The following is a 21,640-nucleotide window of genomic DNA, read 5'->3' as shown; positions in this document are numbered from 1 at the left end:
TGTATTTGTCTCTCTCCAGGTCCAATATTTTGTTCCCCCTCTCTATTCATGTCCAACTAGAAGTTCCCCCCTCTATATCCAGTATTTTGTCCCCCCCTCTCTATTCATGTCTAATTATAAGTTTCCCTCCGTGTTCATGTCCAAGTTTTTCTCCCCCCCTTTCTATTCATGTCCAGTTTTTTTGTTCCCCCTTTTCTTCATGTCTATATTTAGTTCCCCTTGAATATTCATGTTCTCCCAGAATGTAAATGTCCAATATTTTGTTCCCCCTCTCTATTCATGTCTAATTATTAGTTTCCCTCCGTGTTCATGTCCAAGTTTTTCTCCCCCCCTTTCTATTCATGTCCAGTTTTTTTGTTCCCCCTTTTCTTCATGTCTATATTTAGTTCCCCTTGAATATTCATGTTCTCCCAGAATGTAAATGTCCAATTTTTGTTCCCCATGTATATTCATGTCTAATATTTGTTCTCCCAGAATGTTCATGTCCAATTTTTGTTCCCCATGTACAGTATATTCATACCTAATGTTCTATTCCCTCTCTCTAATCATGTCCAATTTTTTTGTTCCCTTTCTATTCATGTCCAACTTTTGTTCCCCCCCCCCCTCTATTCATATCCAAATTTCCGTTCCCCCTCTATTCATGTCCAATATTTTTAATTTCACCTCTATATTCAGGTCCATATTTTGTTCTCTCCTCTCTACACTCTTCTAAATTTATCTAAATTTATTTCCTTAATGACAGTATTTTTTTTCTTTCATTCAAGTCAAAATTTATATGTTGATCTTTCATTGATTCTCCTTCATTTGTTTTATTGTTGGGTTTATATGTGGTAATTTGTTCCTTATTAAATTTCAACGATAATACCATTTTTGTCTCTTTTCATAATTGTTTTATATCTAGTTTTAGGAAATAATTGTTTGACTCGAAGCTCTCAGAATTTGACATACTGATCAAGGTTAATTTTAGGAAAATAATTGACTCAAAGCTCTTAGAATTTACCTTAATGATCAGGGTTTATTTTATGGAAATAATTGACTCAAAGCTCTCAGAATTTGACATACTAATCAGGGTTTAATTTTAGGGAAATAATTGACTCAAAGCTCTCAGAATTTGCTTTACCAATCAGGGTTAATTTTAGGGAAATAATTGACTCAAAGCTCTCAGAATTTGCTTTACCAATCAGGGTTAATTTTAGGGAAATAATTGACTCAAAGCTCTCAGAATTTGACATACTGATCAAGGTTTATTCTAGGGAAATAATTGAATCAAAGCTCTCATAATTTGACATACCAATCAGGGTTAATTTTACGGAAATAATTGACTCGAAGCTTTCAGAATTTGACATACCAATCAGGGTTAATTTTATGGAAATAATTGACTCGAAGCTCTCAGAATTTGACATACTGATCAGGGTTTAATTTTAGGGAAATAATTGACTCAAAACTCTCAGAATTTGACATGCTAATCAGGGTTTATTTTAAGGAAATAATTGACTTGAAGCTCTCAGAATTTAAAATGACCTTACTGATCAGGGTTTATTTTAGGGAAATGATTGACTCCAAGCTCTCAGAATTTGACATACTGATCAGGGTTTATTGTCTGAAAGTTAGCGTTAAAATTTTTGTTTAGTTTTATTTTGTATACAAAATACATAAGTAAATAATTATAGCCACGACAAGGAAAATGATGACTTGATTGGTTAGTCCCAAAGTCCAAATGAGTGACATGGACGGACTTGAGTCCGTTGATATCACCAATTTGGACATGGGTGGAACTCCTATCAAAGTCTTTCATTTCTCCTTTCGTAGCTATGGTCATGACGTGTCAGTTAATTCAATGGAGAAAGAAGGGATGTTTTTTCCTGTCTCTAGTCAAATTTCATCAGTCAGGAATTCTTTCATGTAAAACATGTTACACGTGAAATATACGACAATACTAAATCAGATTTTATTATTCACAGGTATGAGCTAAGATAATAGAGTGTGAGCCAGTCCTGTGAGCCCACAAGAGGAGTGCGCTAGTCCTGTGAGCCCACAAGAGGAGAGCGCCAGTTCTGTGAGCCCACAAGAGGAGAGCGCCAGTTCTGTGAGCCCACAAGAGGAGAGCGCCAGTAATGTGAGCCCACAAGAGGAGAGCGCCAGTTCTGTGAGCCCACAAGAGGAGAGCGCCAGTTCTGTGAGCCCACAAGAGGAGAGCGCCAGTCCTGTGAGCCATCAAGAGGAGAGCGCCAGTTCTGTGAGCCCACAAGAGGAGAGCGCCAGTCCTGTGAGCCATCAAGAGGAGAGCGCCAGTTCTGTGAGCCCACAAGAGGAGAGCGCCAGTCCTGTGAGCCATCAAGAGAAGAGCGCCAGTTCTGTGAGCCCACAAGAGGAGAGCGCCAGTTCTGTGAGCCATCAAGAGGAGAGCGCCAGTTCTGTGAGCCCACAAGAGGAGAGCGCCAGTTCTGTGAGCCCACAAGAGGAGAGCGCCAGTTCTGTGAGCCCACAAGAGGAGAGCGCCAGTTCTGTGAGCCCACAAGAGGAGAGCGCCAGTTCTGTGAGCCCACAAGAGGAGTGCGCCAGTCCTGTGAGCCCACAAGAGGAGAGCGCCAGTTCTGTGAGCCCACAAGAGGAGAGCGCCAGTCCTGTGAGCCCTCAAGAGGAGAGCGCCAGTTCTGTGAGCCCACAAGAGGAGAGCGCCAGTTCTGTGAGCCCACAAGAGGGGAGCGCCAGTCCTGTGAGCCATCAAGAGGAGAGCGCCAGTTCTGTGAGCCCACAAGAGGAGAGCGCCAGTTCTGTGAGCCATCAAGAGGAGAGCGCCAGTTCTGTGAGCCCACAAGAGGAGAGCGCCAGTTCTGTGAGCCCACAAGAGGAGAGCGCCAGTTCTGTGAGCCCACAAGAGGAGAGCGCCAGTTCTGTGAGCCATCAAGAGGAGAGCGCCAGTTCTGTGAGCCCACAAGAGGAGAGCGCCAGTTCTGTGAGCCCACAAGAGGAGAGCGCCAGTCCTGTGAGCCATCAAGAGGAGAGCGCCAGTCCTGTGAGCCATCAAGAGGAGAGCGCCAGTCCTGTGAGCCATCAAGAGGAGAGCGCCAGTCCTGTGAGCCATCAAGAGGAGAGCGCCAGTCCTGTGAGCCATCAAGAGGAGAGCGCTAGTCCTGTGAGCCATCAAGAGGAGAGCGCCAGTCCTGTGAGCCATCAAGAGGAGAGCGCCAGTCCTGTGAGCCATCAAGAGGAGAGAGTGGCAGTCCTGTGAGCCCACAAGAGGAGAGCGCCAGTCCTGTGAGCCATCAAGAGGAGAGAGTGGCAGTCCTGTGAGCCCACAAGAGGAGAGCGCCAGTCCCGTGAGCCATCAAGAGGAGAGAGTGGCAGTCCTGTGACCATCAAGAGGAGAGTGGCAGTCCTGTGAGCCCACAAGAGGAGAGAGTGGCAGTCCTGTGAGCCATCAAGAGGAGAGAGTGGCAGTCCTGTGAGCCATCAAGATGAGCGCCGCCCTCCCCCCCCATATAAAAAAAAGTCAGCCGGTAATCCAGGGCTTATATAACGCAGTTTCTGGACACTCTTCGTAAACGTTTTGAATATATAAGAAAATTATGAATTTTAGATTTTTTTTTTTTTTTTTTTTTTTTTAGGCAGTTTTCTGGCAATGAAGTTTTCCATTATGTATAAAAATGGCCTGTCAACTTTTGTGTATTTCATTGTTCAAGTCCTGCTTTTAAGTCATATTTTTTTGCTTGTCAACTTTGTATTCCAATGTTCAAGTTTGCCAGTCAACTTTGTATTCCAATGTTCAAGTTTGCCAGTCAACTTTGTATTCCAATGTTCAAGTTTGCCAGTCAACTTTGTATTCCAATGTTCAAGTTTGCCAGTCAACTTTGTATTCCAATGTTCAAGTTTGCCAGTCAACTTTGTATTCCAATGTTCAAGTTTGCCAGTCAACTTTGTATTCTTATGTTCAAGTCGTTTTTCAAATGTGAAAAATAAAAGAAAAATGCAAAAACAAGTTTCATTTCAAAACCACAACCACAAAAAAGGGATGTATTCAAAGATTATAAGTACTGATTCACAGGTTTATTTTATTTGAAGGTTTCTCACAGATACAGCATAGAAAATGGTGTTTAAGAGTTCAATGAGTTGTCAATTTAGCGCCTCTTGAGTTGCCTTTAGCTATTTTGTAAATGATTTTTAAAGATAGGTTTGCAGGCCTTTTATAGTACCAAATGAGCGACCCCCCTCACTGGTGTTGCTCTAGGGCTGGTTCCAGGTTCTTCCAGTACCGCCCGGAAGAGAGACGAGGCGATGAATTCCAGGTATACCCCGATCTGCTGCATGGAACCACCAGGATTCCGACCATTTCTGAAAAATTTACATATACTTGAACCATACAAAATAGGAATTACCTATATGCCCATTGGGCTGAAATACTTATGAATAGAATATGGGGGGGAAAAATGGGAATTGGCCAAGTGGCCTGGAAAAGTTATCAGAATCATATATGAAAATTAGCCAGGAAAAGTTATAGTTGTACATATACTTGAAACATACAAAATGTACATATACTTGAAACAGAAAAATTTACATATACTTGAACCATACAAAATAGGAATTACCTATATGCCCATTGGGCTGAAATACTTATGAATAGAATATGGGGGGAAAAATGGGAATTGGCCAAGTGGCCTGGAAAAGTTATCAGAATCATATATGAAAATTAGCCAGGAAAAGTTATAGTTGTACATATACTTGAAACATACAAAATGTACATATACTTGAAACATACAAAATAGAATTAAGAAACTTAAAGTGATTCTACTTACAAAGTGAGAATCATATTTGAAAATTAGCCAATGGACTGGAAAAGTTATACAGGCATATAAAAAGATCCATAATTATTAGCCAAGTGAAACTGATAAATTACTTATTGCTAGACAAATCCTGATATGGGCACGAAATTTTAGTTCATTGTGCAGTATAGGAATAAAATAATCAAATTTGAGAAAATTCAAATAAAAAACGTAGATTAAATTTATACTTGTTACAGAGTAAAGAAAGATAACTGTTTATGCTTTAAATAACGAAAAATGAATGTGATGAATAGAATGTATAGAAAATTCCATGATTCATGTGAAAAAAAAAGTTTATGGTGTGACTGAACGACGATGTGCAAAATATGGTTCTGGAAATAGTAACAGTTTTACTGCATTTGGAATGGAATATAAATTGCCAATTAAAAATTCTATATGAATATTAACTACAGTCTATAATGGAAAAAGTAAGGTCTTGTATAGTATCACAAGTGAGATACAGTATATGTATTTAAGTGGTTTAGTGTACAATACAGACTGGGGAAATGTACTGATATTTAGTAAAGCGTTCATATTATATTTAATCTAATTTTCAAACTAATATATTTGGGTCCCTATATCCTAAAAACAATGTAATGAAAGCAGTCTTTATCATTAACAACTAGAACCCTACTCTGAGAAGAAACAGAAGAACAGACCCCTTCTATTATTATTATTATTATTGTCATTACTTGCTAAGCAACAACCCTAGCAGGATGCTATAAGCCCAAGGGCTCCAGCACAGAAAATAACCCAGTGACGAAAGGAAACAAGACAAAAATAAAATATCTTAAGAACACTAACATTAAAACAAATATCTCGTATAAACTATAAAAAAAAATCTAACATAACAAGAGGAAGAAAAATAAGAGTATACTTATATTTAGGGTGAAATCGGTGGTAAATGTTTCAGAAGGATTTAAGAATATTATTATTGTTTTTATTTACTACAAAAATGGACGAAGTAATGTTGAAGTTGTCTGGAAATGAAACGAAGGAAGAACGCTAATTGGATGATGCTGTGAATAGAGAAGAATGGAGGAAAGGTGAATTAGAGTTTTAATATATGCGTAGGAGATCGACCTCTGCAAACAGGTGATAGAAAAGCGAAATGTTGAATATTGGTCATGTGAGAAACTTGAGTCTGAAGGAACGTATGTTTTAAGAGTAACTTTGGTCAGAATGGTTATGATTGAAAAGGGAAAGGTTGAATGTTGGTCATGTGAGAAACTTGAGTCTGAAGGAACGTATGTTTTAAGAGTAACTTTGGTCAGAATGGTTATGATTGAAAAGGGAAAGGTTGAATGTTGGTCATGTGAGAAACTTGAGTCTGAAGGAACGTATGTTTTAAGAGTAACTTGGGTCAGAATGGTTGTAATTGAAAAGGGAAAGGTTGAATGTTGGTCATGTGAGAAACTTAAATCTGAAGGAACATCTGTTTCAAAGTCACTTTGGTCAGAATGGTTGTGATTGAAAAGGGAAAGGTTGAATGTTGGTCATGTGAGAAACTTGAGTCTGAAGGAACGTATGTTTTAAGAGTAACTTTGGTCAGAATGGTTGTGATTGAAAAGGGAAAGGTTGAATGTTGGTCATGTGAGAAACTTAGAGTCTGAAGGAACGTATGTTTTAAGATTAACTTTGGTCAGAATGGTTGTGATTGAAAAGGGAAAGGTTGAATGTTAGTCATGTGAGAAACTTGAGTCTGAAGGAACGTATGTTTTAAGAGTAACTTGGGTCAGAATGGTTGTGATTGAAAAGGGAAAGGTTGAATGTTGGTCATGTGAGAAACTTGAGTCTGAAGGAACGTATGTTTTAAGAGTAACTTGGGTCAGAATGGTTGTGATTGAAAAGGGAAAGGTTGAATGTTGGTCATGTGAGAAACTTAGAGTCTGAAGGAACGTATGTTTTAAGAGTAACTTTGGTCAGAATGGTTGTGATTGAAAAGGGAAAGGTTGAATGTTGGTCATGTGAGAAACTTGAGTCTGAAGGAACGTATGTTTTAAGAGTAACTCTGATCAGAATGGTAAAGTTCCTTGCAAGAAAGTGATTTAAAAAAGAGAACTAAATGAAGTCAGTTCCTTGATTGAAGAGAACAGGCAGAGATAGAACTCCCTCTGTGATTAAATACTTGATGAATGCAGTATGTAAAGGTGATAAGGATCAATCACTGGTGGGAAAATAAGAAACTGAATTTGGTTCATAAGTGATGAATGCAGACATAGGGAAAATTGCAGAAGAATGTGAAGAATGAGAGTGTTATGATTGATGTGGAAGAATGGAATGACAAAAAAAGGAAATGAAATAAGGAGTCAGATTCTCCTGAGAGAGAGAGAGAGAGAGAGAGAGAGAGAGAGAGAGAGAGAGAGAGAGAGAGAGAGAGAGAGAGAGGGGGGGGGGGGTTATCAAGCTAGGAAGTGTATGAAAACATATCTTAAAGGAAATTCAAATAGTGATTAGAATGGAAAATGAAGCAAGACTGAAAGGAATGTCTGGCATAGCATTCCATAGGAGTTATTTATATACTTGGTTGTACTGTCTGTATTAAGTTGATTTGTGCAAGGTTAATGAGTGCATGTAGATAGTGCATTGAATAAAACTCGGTACTGTAATGTATAATGCTTATTTGACTCTAGTCCTTGTAGCTCTAAGGAAATGTGAAGGAAATTTATTGTTTATAATAAACTAAAAGGAAAAGTACATGAATAACACTAATAGAGCATACAACATAAGGGGAAGGACAACGTGCCAAGGCAACAGATAGATAGGCATTGAGAAGCTAGACTTTAACAAGCTTGCTTCAGTATATCGCCAGATATAGCAAGAATTAGTTGGGGGGAAAATGTTGGAGTCTATTAGTCATAGGCTCTGGGTCACGTGCTGTTGAGGGAGGTCACAAGTTGATATTTGAAAGTGTATTGATTGATTTTAGGTTTTTTGGCATCCTGAGATAACAGTACCATATTATTATTATTATTATTACTATTATTATTAGTTGCTAAGCTACAACCATAGTTGGAAAAGCAGGATGCTATAAGCCCAGGGGCCCCAACAGGGAAAATAGCCCAGGGAGGAAAGGAAACAAGGAAAAATCAAATATTTCAAAAACAGTAACAACAGTAAAATGAATATTTCCTATATAAACTATAACAATTTAACAAAACAGTGGAAGAGAAATTAGATAGAATTGTGTGTCCGATTGTACCCTCAAACAAGAGAACTCTGACCCAAGACAGTGGAAGATCATAGTACAGAGGCTATGGCCCTACCCAAGACTAGGGAACAATGGTTTGATTTTGGAGTCTCTTTTTTTCTAGAAGAGCTACTTACCATGGCTAAAAGGTTTAAATAAAGGAAAGCAGACATGAAGACTATTTCAGATGAATTTGATAAAAAGACCATGTATAGGAGAACCAATAATTCATGTGAAAGGATGGAAGAGACAGAAATAAGTGTCAACCATTTAGTATTTGGAAGTTCTTGTGTGAGACCAAGAATCTTCTGTCAGATTAAAGGAAACAGTGAATGAGAAAGTGTAAAATATGATTGTGGAAATATAAGGAAATGGAAAAAAAAAATGTTACTGAATTTGGAGTGCAATATAGAAAAGAGAAAAGTGTCAAGTAACATTATAGATGAATGTCAAGTTGATTCCAAAATGAAAGGAGACAATGTAAGGTCTTGTATAATATCACATGATAGAGAGAGAGAGAGAGAGAGAGAGAGAGAGAGAGAGAGAGAGAGAGAGAGAGAGAGAGAGAGAGAGAGAGAGAGAGAGAGAGAGAGAGTATATGTTATTTATGTGGTTCAGTGTACGATAGAGACCGAGGTAACACTGAAATTTGCAAGAGAATAGAAAATATTTGTGTATGAGTTATATACCATTTAATTAACAATGCTGGATAGAGTATATAGTGCTTGATAAAGGTCCCTATATTTTGGAAGTAATGCAAAAAAAGGGCAGCCCTGATAATGAGTTAAGATACTTATTAAATTAGCATGTCGAGCAATTAGATGGACAGACTCCCTTATACATATCTAGAGTGAAGACAATGGTAGGTGTTTCGAAAGTATGAGAAAAATACTAGAAGTTTATCAAGAACAGAGTTAATTACCTTTTATCTCAAAAGAGTTCTCTTACTTGAGGGTATACTCTGGCACACTATTTAATTTCTTTTCTTCTTGTTTTGTTATTTGTTATAGTTTATATAGAAAATATTTATTTTAATGTTGTTACTGTTCTTGAAAGATTTTATTGTCCCTTGTTTCCTTTCCTCACTGAGCTATTTTCTCTGTTGGGCCCACAAGGGTTTATAGCATCCTGCTTTTCCAACTAGGGTTGCAGCTTAGCAATTGATAATAATAATAATAATAATAATAATTTATAATAATAATAATAATAATAATAATAATAATAATAATTGCCATAGTACCAATATTGAGATAGGCTGCAAGTGTGAGATACTACACATGAAGAAAACGGTGATGTGAAGTACATTTGGATGGTAAAAAATGGATTTATTCCTATAAGCATTGCTAGAAAGAGATGGCAGAATTACTGCACTTGTAACAAATAGATTGTAAAATAGTTTCACGAAAGGTACTGGTGCAGAAATTTCCTGGGGCTACCTTAGCTAGAGAATGTGTCATGTGGTCAAAGAACTGGACAGACATATTTCACTTTAGGGAGAAAGGAAGTGGACATTGAACATAATGTGAATACACGTGAATAAATGAGAGTAAGTGTTTCAATGTCTAATGTTTGAAGTAGGAAAGAAAGTTCAGAAAATAATTTACAAGGACTGGTTGAGTGTTGGTAAAGAAAAAGTAAAGTCTGAAACACCATATATTGGGTCAAGTAACTCTTACTTGAGGATACACTCGGGCACTATATTCTATCAAATTTCTCTTTCTCTTGTTTTGTTTTGTTAAAATTTTTATAGTTTATACTAGAAATATTTATTTTATTGTTGTTACTGTTCTTAAAGTATTTTATTTTTCCCTGTTTCCTCTCCTCACTGGGCTATTTTCCCTGTTAGGGCCCCTGGGCTTATCACATCCTGCTTTTCCAACCCTCTATTTTTACTACTCCCCTAACTGGCCCCAACACTTTGCATCCTTCATTCACTCTCTGACGTACATCTGCTTCCACTCCACCATTTGCTGCAACAACAGACCCCAAGTACTTAAACTGGTCCACCTCCTCAAGTAACTCTCCATTCAACATGACATTCAACCTCGCACCACCTTCCCTTCTCGTACATTTCATAACCTTACTCTCACACACCCTTCCAAATTCGGTCACTAATCGGCCAAGCTTCTCTTCCTCGTCTGCAACCAGTACAGTATCATTCGCAAACCACAACTGATTTACCTCCCATTCCTGGTCATTCTCGTCTTCCAGTTTCAATTCTCGCCCAAGCACTCGAGCATTCACCTCTCTCACCACTCCATCAACATACAAGTTAAACAACCACGGCGACATCACACATCCCTTTCTCAGCCCCTCTCTTACCGGAAACCAATCACTCACTTCATTTCCTATCCTAACACATGCTTTACTACCTTTGTAGAAACTTTTCACTGCTTGCAACAACCTTCCACTAACTCCATATAACCTCATCACATTCCACATTGCTTCCCTATCAACTCTATCATACGCTTTCTCCAGATCCATAAACGCAACATACACCTTACCTTTTGCTAAATATTTCTCGCATATCTGCCCAACTGTAAAAATCAGATTCATACAACCCCTACCTCTTTTGAAACCACCCTGTACTTCTAAGATTGAATTCTCTGTTTTACCCTTAATCCTATTAATCAGTACTCTACCATACGCTTTTCCCACCACACTCAACAAACTAATAACCTTTGAATTACAACACTCATGCACATCTCCCTTACCCTTATATAGTGGTACAATACACGCACAAACCCAATCTACTGGTACCATTGACAATACAAAACACACAAACAATCTCACCAACCATTCAAGTACAGTCACACCCCCTTCCTTCAACATCTCAGCTCTCACACCATCCATACCAGACGCTTTTCCTACTCTCGTTTCATCTAGTGCTCTCCTCACTTCCTCTCTTGTAATCTCTCTCTCATTCTCATCTCCCATCACTGGAACCTCAACACCTGCAACAGCAATAATATCCGCCTCTCTATTATCCTCAACATTCAGTAAATTTTCAAAATATTCCGCCCACCCTTTCCTTGCCTCCTCTCCTTTTAACAACCTTCCATTTCCATCTTTCACTGTCTCTTCAATTCTTGAACCAGCCTTCCTTACACCCTTCACTTCTTTCTAAAACTACTTCTTATTCTCTTCATAGGAATGACTCAATCCCTGACCCCACCTCAGGTCAGCTGCCCTCTTTGCCTCACGTACCTTGCGCTTTACTTCCACCTTTTTCTCTCTATATTTTTCATACTTCTCTATACTATTACTCTGCAGCCATTCTTCAAAAGCCCTCTTTTTCTCTTCCACTTTTACCTTCACTCCTTCATTCTACCATTCACTGCCCTTCCTTATGCTGCCTCCAACAAACTTTTTCCTACACATCACTTGCAATTCCAACAAACTTCTTGCCATACACATCACTTGCAATTCCAACAAAATTTTCTTTTACTAACTTCCACTCCTCCTCTAAATAATAATAATAATAATAATAATAATAATAATAATAATAATAATAATAATGTAGAAATGAGAAGGGACAAAGGACTAAGGCAAGCAGGTGGTGAGAATTAGGAACGCAGGTCACCAGAAAGATTCTATTTGGATATCGTTACTTTATTCTCATAAGATTTAAAAAATGAAACTATTTGAGAAAAATGCCGATGTCTACCAATTATCAGCCCTGTGTCATTTGCTGTTGAGGGAGGTAAGGACATGTAATTGTAGAGAGAAAATATCCAAATAGCTTACATATATAGAGATGACAGCCAGAGTATTACTGTAGAATAGTTGTCCCATAAAATGAATACTTTTGAAGGAGTAAAGTTATTGCTAGGATGCTCAATTGATTATAGTTGAAATAAAATGAAAGTAGATATTAAGACTATTATGGATAAATGTGATTAAAAAAAGTGTTTTTATTGGAGAACGAATAATTCATGCAAAAGAATGGACAAACAAGAAAAATGTCAACCAGTTAGTATTTGTAAGTTTCTATTTTGGGACCAAGAATTTTCTGTGAGATTCAATAAAAGAATGAAGGAAAATGTGTAGAAACATGAATGTGGAAATAGAAGAATTACTGCCAGTTCTTTGTTCAGAATTCATCTGTAACGTTTAGAACGCTTCCATAAGACTTAAATAACTGCCAGATCTTTGGTCAAACAGCTTCTATAATGTTTAAAAAGTTTCCTGGATGAAATATAACTGAATTTAGAATGCAATATAAAAAGAAAGAAAATTAGAAATGAAAAATTCCAGATGAAAATCATACAAAATAGTCTAAAATGGGAAACAAAATGAGACAAAGTAAGGTCTTGTTTGATATCACATGGGAGAAACATTACCCTGTTTATGTGGTCCAGTGTGAAATACAGACAGAGGTAATAGATTCATTTGCAAGGGCATAAAATATGTTCGTGTTTGAGTTATACACAGTTTGATTAACAACGTTGGATAGTGTATATAGTGCTTGACCAGGATCCCTGTATCTTAAAGGTAATGCAACAAAGACAGTCATGATAATGAGCTAAATACTGGAATGATACCTCGAGAAGACACTTATTAAAGTAGTAAGGCAAGCAATTAGATGGCTAGAGTCCTTTGTATATTATTACTATTATCATTACTTGCTGAGCTACAACCCTAGTTGGTTGGGAAAACAGGATGCTCTAAGCCCAGGGGCTCCAACCAGGAAAATAACCCAGTGAGGAAAAGAAACAATGAAAAAATATTCCAAGAACAGTAAAACCACAAAATAAGTATTATATAAAATATAAAACTTTTAACAAAACAGGAGGATGAGAAATTAGATAGAATAGTGTGCCCGAGTGTACCCTCAAGACAGTGGTAGGTGTTTGAGAAGACACGCAATACCACTATTTGTAGGAATTAGATGGACAGACTACTTAACATGTATCTAGGGTGAAGACAGTGGTAGGTGTTTGAGAAGTATATGAGAAAAATTTTAGATGCCTTTCAAGGATAAACCCTATATCATTTACTGTATTCCAATAATGGACGGAGAGGCATAGAAATGTTGAAGTGGAGGAGAAAAATATAGAGATGAATGTGCTAAACATAAGCAAAACAGATCCTATGATGACTGGAAAGGAAGGATATCAAATAGAAGATAGGAGAGCTGCTTAAAGGATGCTGTGAGTAATGGGTAGAAAACGAATTCAGGAGATGCTAAGGATTATAAAATGAGTAAAAGCAAATGATGCAGTCCTTTTAAATGTTAATTATTTTTGTTGTAATTGTGAAAAAACAAGAGAGACTACTAAATGTTTAAATGATCTTTGAGATAAGGCAATACGGGTGTTCTCAATATATCAACCTTAATCTGGGACACCAGGACGTGAACAGGAAAACCTTTCAGAAAGGTTACCAGGATCAGTAATGGGTAAAACGAATGAACTTGATTAGAAGACGAGATAAAGAAGCCTACAACTAAATAAAATTTCCTCTTGTTAGGGGTAGAAGAGACTCTTTAGCTATGGCAAGCAGCTCTTCTATGAGGACACTCCAAAATCAAACCATTATTCTCTAGTATAGGGTAGTGCCATAGCCTCTGTCCCATGGTCTTCCACTGTCTTGGATCAAAGTTCTCTTGCTTGAGGGTAAAAAGGGTACACTCGAGCACACTATGCTATCTTATTTTTCTTCCTCCTTTTTGTTAAACTTTTTATAGTTTATATAGGAGATATTTATTTTAATGTTGTTACTCCTAAAATATTTTATTTGTCCTTGTTTCCCTTCCTCACTGGGCTATTTTTCCTGTTGGGCCCCCCCTGTGCTTATAGTATCCTGCTTTTCCAACTAGGGTTGTGGCTTAGCAAGTAGTAGTAATAATAATAATAATAATAATAATAATAATAATAATAATAATAATAATAATAATGTAACAGGAGATAAATGAAAACCCAAAAGAATGGAGACGTTCAACAGATTGGACTCATAGCAATAAGAACAGTCAGCATTAAGATGAGGATTACCTGGCTATATCAGTTGGTCCTGAGAGCTGATTATTTGATAATGATGGATAGAAAAGTTGGTAGACACTTTAGATCTGTGTTTATGCCAAAAGGGCAGATTTATTTTAAGGATTTCGATGGAAGGGGTACAGTTATTGTTTGAGAGTGGGCTGAATAGACAAAAGAGATTTCACGAGTGACTAGTTTGCTGTTGCTATTACAGAAGTGCAATTGAATCGAGGAAATTAGTATTGCAATAGATAGATAGATAGATGTAGATATATGCTGCAGTATATAAACTTATCAAGAGATTGTTGTTGGCTGTGTAAGAATATAGTTCAGTTGTGTGTGAATTATCGATTGTTAAACCCTGCTGCGTATCATTGTTAACAGTCTGCAAGAAAGTGAGCAAGTTGTGCATGTTTGGTCCTTGAATTGTGTTAATTATAATAGGGTTGTTGATAGGAACTTATGATAGTAGAGCAAGATGGCTGTATAGGAGAATGTAAGGAAGAGAATGAGTAAAAAAAATGGATTTTATTCCTACAATCATTGAAAGGAAATGGTAGAATGACTGCACTAGTTCAAATATATTGTGAAATGTTACTTTGATAGATTCGGTTGCAAAGATTTCCTCGAACTATGTCTGATAGATATATTGGTAGAATGGTCTATTCAGAGAAAATGTTGAAGTGTAATAATGCCCTGAAATGAATAGGGACATATTTCAGTTTAATAAGTATACTTAGAGAAAACTTCGAGTATACTAATGCTTAGAACTGGACAGGCAAATATTTCTGCTTAGGAATAAGGGATGTTGGCAGTAAACCTAAGAATAGGGAAGTATAGAGAAAATGGAATAGGAGTTTAAGTTGTGATATATACTGTGGGTGTTCTGAAAAAAGAAATGACGAAAATGTAATTATGTTCAAATGAGTTGTTATTGCCAGGAATATAGACTTGAAAATAGATTTATAAAAGTAGCTAGTTGTGTAAAACAAGAGAATATTATTATTATTATTATTATTATTATTATTATTATTATTATTAGCCAATCTACAGCCCTAGTTGGAAAAGTAAGATGATATAAGCCCAAGGGCTCCAACAGGGAAAAATAGCCCAGTGAGGAAAGGAAATAAACGATGAGAAAAAATCAACAAGACATTATTAAAACAGTAACAAAATCAAAACAGATATGACAAATATAAACTATTAAAAGACTTATGCCACCATTGAAAGAAAATTATATAAGAATAAGCAGAAACAGAAATGGATATTGAATAGTTGATGGATAATCAATGTACATGTATAGAGCAATACTAGTGGTGACTGAATAGAAAGCTAAAAGGATAACTATGGCAGTGGCTGTCTAGGTAATGCTAAGGTGTGAAGAGTCAGCTTAAGACGATGTACAAATATTAATAGATGGTATCACCTTGGTATCACTAATCAAAGTAAGGGACTTCAAACCAAAAACCTATTGAAAGGAGCCATTTGGGGAAGATGTAAGTGGATGACCCGGTGAGGGTAGAAGGTCAGGTTTTGGATATTTAGATAAAGAATGCGAACTTAGTAAAAACATGGAACCTAAAACCATACACATATACCTAGGGAGCACAGATCCCATGTAGTGTTGTTAAAGTTTGGTGCCATTCTTCAAAAACTAGGATCCCTATAAAATGCCTTTTGCTTAGCCAGGTTTACAGGAATTTAGAAGGACTTGTATGCAGAGGTAGTTTCAAGGTGACCCTTAAGCTAATTTTTTGTCAGTTTTAATCATCATCATTATCATATATTCCTATTGATGACACCAAGAGCAGAAAAGCCATTAACCAAGTGGAGAGCTGTAAATAGTAGATTGTTACTAGAAAAGTTCAAATCAAAGCAGTGCAATATGAGTATTACAGTTTGCTATAACCCAACGAATGATTTCCCTGAAGAAAGGAAAAGATGAATACTATGAAGAACTGCAGAGTTTAATAGATGAGATCCCAGAGAGATATGAAAATTGTGATTGGCGACTTCAATGCTAAAGTTGGAAGGAATAATCAAGGGATAGAGAATGTGATGGGTGTCGAGGGTCTTGGCGAATGAAAATGAAGCACATTTCATAAGTTTCTGTTCAGCAAACAATCTTGTTAGTTTTTATGGTACAAAAGTTAGGTGGTCATTGTCTTCCATGAAATTACAATGTGTATTCATGACATTTGAAGCTGTTATGGTAATACTAAAAATGAAATCTGGAAGAATATACTTCACGGTACTTGCAATATACCACATTAACAGGTGGATATAATTCAGTTTCACAAATTTATTAATTTAATAGTATGTGTTTTATTTTATCATACTGAATATTTCCTAGTGCATCATACTTGAAAGTACTTTTTCAGAGCATTTATTTGATATACAAGACTTTATTGTACTGTTAATAACATGACAATAAAAAGGAAATGTCACCATACTGTGTCATATGACAATAGAGGGATGTTTCCAGCATTGATTTTCAGAGAGATTCACCACACAAAAAATAGTGACATAATTGCTAGGAAGGCATATCATTGCAAATTTGATATTTCATATATGACCTCATTATCCTAACATAATAATGAAAATAAAATATTACACAGTCATGGAAATAGATTTGCATTTTATAGAAATCTTAATATTTAGCTTTATAGCAGAAAATATCGATATAATTAGTAAGAACTGTTAAATTGTATTTCCTAGCATTTTCCTTATGGATTTTTAAGATATGAAAAAAGTCAGTGCTTATTAATATTTGTCAGTATCAACGATCAAGTAGATTACCCTTGAGCAAGATGGTGCTTCTCCTTGATTGTGATAGCCAAGTAAAGAAACATTCTTGCTGCAGATAATTTCCAACACATCGATTTTTGCACATCCCCTTTACTCGGAGTTACATTTTTCTCATGTAAACTGGAGTCAGCATTTTTATTTTTTTTTGCGGAGATTAGCCATTTGATGTTGTCAATAACCTTTGTGGTAGTCAAGTATGAGAACTTTATCATGGTCGTTGCAATAGCAAAACATTTAATATATTTTAGAAGAACATCCTCTGCTGGTGGAAGACTGAGCAACAGTCCTGATTTACACCTGCAACTACATCAAAGATTATTCAGTGCCATCTGATACACAAACTACTAAGGACAAGCAAGATTGTATGGTTCTTGAAGAGACATACAACACTTTAGTGAACCAAAGCCATGTATACTTGTGGGATCACGTTGACACTAAAAACCCAAATGAAATGGCTTTCCACAAAACCTATGTTTGCTGAAAATATATTCATATGAACACTAGTATTGAGACACCACCCAAAAATCATGAATTTGGATCGGTCATCGTCACAAGGATTAGCAGACAGCACAGGGTTATCTTCAAGTGACCATCACAGAAATGGTCAACCTATTCCAAGAGCTAACAGTAGAAAGATTGGTTTGCATATCATACAGAGTTTGTGCTTCCAAAGAATCTCATAGTGACTTGAATCAAGTCAAATTTATTGGAGGAAAAGCCTAAATACTTGCCTCCTTGAAAGTGAAGGTAAACAATTGTGAGCAAGACACTTAAGAAAGAAAAAGTTAAGTAGTTTTCAGAAACATATCTGCTTCAGATAGTTTCTCAGGTGGTAACTGCTGAAGAACATGAGTGTACTGAAATTCCACCCTCCTTATTTGACTTTGAGGGCAGAATGAGAAAAGTAAACAAATTGAAAGTAATATTGGAAGACACACAAAATGTCTAGATACATTACCCAAGGTGACAATCAACACTTCTGTCATTGTCGATGCCATGTATGCAACCGGCAAGTGGTCCTTTCACCCAAACCAAAAATTCAGATGTAAAACAGGGCTACAGATACACCCTTCTTCAAGATGTCCCAATAAACATCAAACATTCAATTCTGCTCTACTATATATGATCAACTTCCCAGTCTAAGTGCAATTGAAAAGACAAGGCAAAATAAAATCAGGATTACTGGAGTTATATAATATCCAGAATCACCTTTCAGTGCCTACCTTCAGGGATTTCATGTTGTCCAGTTCATCTCGACCTGTATCAAGCCAGTATAAAGAAGTAAAAAATAATGTTTATTTTTTGAAGAAAAGGGAATGAGAGACATCACCACACATGGACCAACTCGCAGGGAAGCTGGCAACCGAACCATCCTCAATACAATTTACAGTGCTGAAGAATTAGGTGCAAATCGTATTGTCATTCCTTCCAATGGCATAGATGTTATCATTCTGGTAATGTTACAGAGCAATAACTTCCTTGACCAATTTAAGAGTTTTAATAGATCTTGAGACATTTATTCGTAGCCATGATACATTCATTTGATTAGATAAGGACAAATGCAACTTGTTACCATTCTTTTATGCATTTCCAGGTAAAGAGGATGATATTTTTCTACTGACTTGGCAAAAAGAAGTTGTGGCAATGTATAGGGCAGATGCTTTTTAATCCTCTAATATTATTTGCTAAAGATATGCAGTTGCAGATTATCAGTGCCGAACTGATGCAATCTTGCCTGTCCTTAGTAGTTCATGCATCAGGCGGCACTGAACTATCATTGGTTGAATTGTAGAGACAAAACACTAATAGCTAAATCCAGACTATTAAAGCCTTCCACAAGCAGAAGATGCTCTTCTACAACATACCCAACATTCTGCTATTACAACAATCATAAGCAAGTCCTCACGTAAAGCAAACCTAAAATGGTTAATTGCACATCATATGGCTGTTCTCTTCAAAAAAAAAATCTCTGCAACACTGACTCCAGTATCACAGCTAATCTGGGAATAAGTTTGAGGTGTACGTGAAAAAATCAGCGTGCGGAGATTTGCGTCTGCAGCAAGAATAAAAATGTTCCTTTTCTTGGCTGCCACTGTCAAAGAAAGGCACCAACTTTTTCAAGGGCTATATACAGACGAAGCTGATTCTTGCTAATAACAAACATTTACTTTTTTATATTTAAGAAATTCGTAAGAAACAATGAAATACAATTTAAAAGTTCTTACTAATAGTATAAAAAAAATTCTTTTGTGGTTTGTTGAAGCAAAATATAAAAATTTCTACAAAACTCAAATCTATTGATTGCTTTACGACACAAATGTGCATATTTACTCTTCATTTTCCTGTTATTAACAGAATAACAAAGTCTTATATAGTAAGTCAAATTGATACTTTAAATATGTCCTTCCAAAGGATGTACAAATTATGTAATAGGATGTACTAGTACATTTTATGTACTATTACTATATAACAGAAATATTACAACAATATTTTCGAAAACCGACTTTAAATCCACCTGATAATGTAGTCTTTGGCATGTACCGTAGATGCTGAAATGTAATGTACTGGATATTTAAAGAAAATAAAAATAATTCTTCTATCTTTCATTAGCATTACGATAACAGCTTAAACTGCATGGTTAGACAAAGTAATTTCTTTAAAAACAATGATATCCCTTATTTTCTATTGCAACAAAACTGGCAAAAAATTAGCTTGTGGGTCATCTCAAAACGATCCCTATGTAGACGTCTCTACGAAATTCACAGAAGCTTGACCAAGCAAAATGCATTCTATAAGGACCCTAATTTACGAAAAAGACACCAAACTTTGACAGCACAAGGTATCCATTCAACACCCTCTTGCTCCCCTGTTAATATGCAGAACACAGAGATTTAGTTACATGGATTTTGGATGTCTCAAAGACGTTTTAGTCCATCCGTAGAGACTCCATGTGCTCTTTTGTAGAGAGATTTAGTTTAAGCATTCAGAGTTCTTATGAGCTTGTCTGACTTATTCTTGAACTGGTTTACCTAAGTGTTATTGTTTACATTAGCTGATAGTCTATTCCAAGTATTTGCTATTTTGTATGTAAAGAAATTGCCACATTAAAAAAGAGAGAGAGAGAGAGAGAGAGAGAGAGAGAGAGAGAGAGAGAGAGAGAGAGAGAGAGAGAGAGAGAGAGAGAGAGAGAGAGAGAGAGAGAGAGAGAGAGAGAGAGAGAGAGAGGCAGCATTTAAAAAGAAAAGATCTTTCAGAGACTGAAAGATTAAAGGAGATAGGATACTAACACACTCGTGTCAACAAAGGTCCCTGGAAGAAAAATCTTATTATTTGCTAAGCTACAACCCTAGTTGGAAAAGCAGGATGCTTTAAGCCCAGGGGCTCCAACTGGAAATTTAGCCCAGTGAGGAAAGTAAACAAGTAAAAATAAAATATTTAAAAAAACAGAAACATTAAATTAAATATTTCCTTTATAAACTATAAAAACTAACAGAGCAAGAGGAAGAGAAATAAGAAGTGTGTTCCTGAGTGTACCCTCAAGCAAGAGAACTCTTAACCCAAAACAGTGAAATGCCATGTTACAGAGGCTGTAGCACTACCCAAGACTAGAAAAAAATGGTTTGATTTTGGAGTGTCATTGAAGAGCTGCTTACCAGAGCAAAAGAATCTTTTATGCTTGGGCAAGTAAAAATTGAAGTGTAAATCAGAGAGTTGGAAGGACAGATGATGTACAGAAAAGACGGGTGTTACAGGTAGATGGTCATTGGTTGCCTGTTTTGATTGCAATGAGATTGGTCAGGGAAAGGATTGTGAAAGAAAAAGCAAATTTAAATGGTTTTGTATGTGGTGAACTGAGGTATAAAGGATGGAGTACAGATAGGAGAATTAATCTATTTTGGAAAAATGGTCAATGGGGTCACTTTTCCAGGAGAGGATTATTTGCATAATGTGTTGTTATTATTATTATTATTATTATTATTATTATTATTGTCATTACTATTACTTGCTAAGCTACTACCCTAGCTGGAAAAGCAGGATGTTATAAGCCCAGGGGACCCAACAGGGAAAATAGCCCAGTGAGGATAGGAAACAAGGAAAAATGAAAATATTCTAAGAACAGTAACAACATTAACATAAATATTTCCTACATAAACTATAAAACTTAACAAAATAAGAGGAAGAGAAATTTGATAGAGTAGTGTGCCCGATTGTACCCTCAAGCAAGAGAACTCTTAACCAAAGACAGTGGAAGTCCACAGTACAGAGGCTATGGCACTACCCAAGACTAGAGAACAATGGTTTGATTTTGGAGTGTTTCTCCTTGAAGAGCTGCTTACAATTGCTAAAGAGGATATTAATACGCGAGTTGATTGTCATAAGGGAAAAATATAAATGAACTATTATTAGTGGCGGTAATCATACTATAAAGTAATATAAATGTATAGTAATAGTGGCAGATCATATAGGAAAGTTTGTATATTAATTCATTGAGAGAAGACAGAATAATGAGTGAGACTTTAGTGAGTTTATGATTGTGTGTGTAACCATATGCAAGTATTCAGTGACAATAGTGCATGATCTTCAAGATTGATTGATTGATTGAAAGTTTTCTGGCATCCTGACATCTAAGGTCATTGACGCCGATACCATTTACTGTATATGAAAATTAAAAGAGAATTCGATTAAAACCATAAAAATTAAGAAGTCATTAAAATAGTTAAATAGTTTTCAGAAGACCTGCTTCTGAAATAAATCTAAAAATTCCGCTCGCATAGTAAGACACATCATGTCCAAGAATCTTGGCAAGGATAAACCTGCCATCCTCACCTCGAGCCTCAAAC

The 21,640-nt window shown here is 36.4% G+C and overlaps 1 long non-coding RNA gene across 2 annotated transcripts in view; it reads right to left on the bottom strand.

Annotated features, from left to right (window-relative positions):
- Positions 1 to 4,033: 4,033 nt before the first annotated feature.
- Positions 4,034 to 21,640, bottom strand: part of LOC137636799 (uncharacterized) — a 65,794-nt gene continuing 48,187 nt past the window's right edge. For both annotated transcript variants that reach the window (XR_011043229.1, XR_011043228.1), the window contains exon 4: positions 4,034 to 4,332. This is a non-coding gene — a long non-coding RNA (uncharacterized lncRNA). The remainder of the gene's footprint in view (positions 4,333 to 21,640) is intronic.

The sequence above is a fragment of the Palaemon carinicauda genome, unplaced genomic scaffold (genome assembly GCF_036898095.1).
Source record: "Palaemon carinicauda isolate YSFRI2023 unplaced genomic scaffold, ASM3689809v2 scaffold392, whole genome shotgun sequence".
Lineage (NCBI taxonomy): Eukaryota > Metazoa > Arthropoda > Malacostraca > Decapoda > Palaemonidae > Palaemon > Palaemon carinicauda.
Note: the sequence above shows the minus strand (reverse complement) of the source record. Positions and strands in the feature narration are given on the sequence as shown.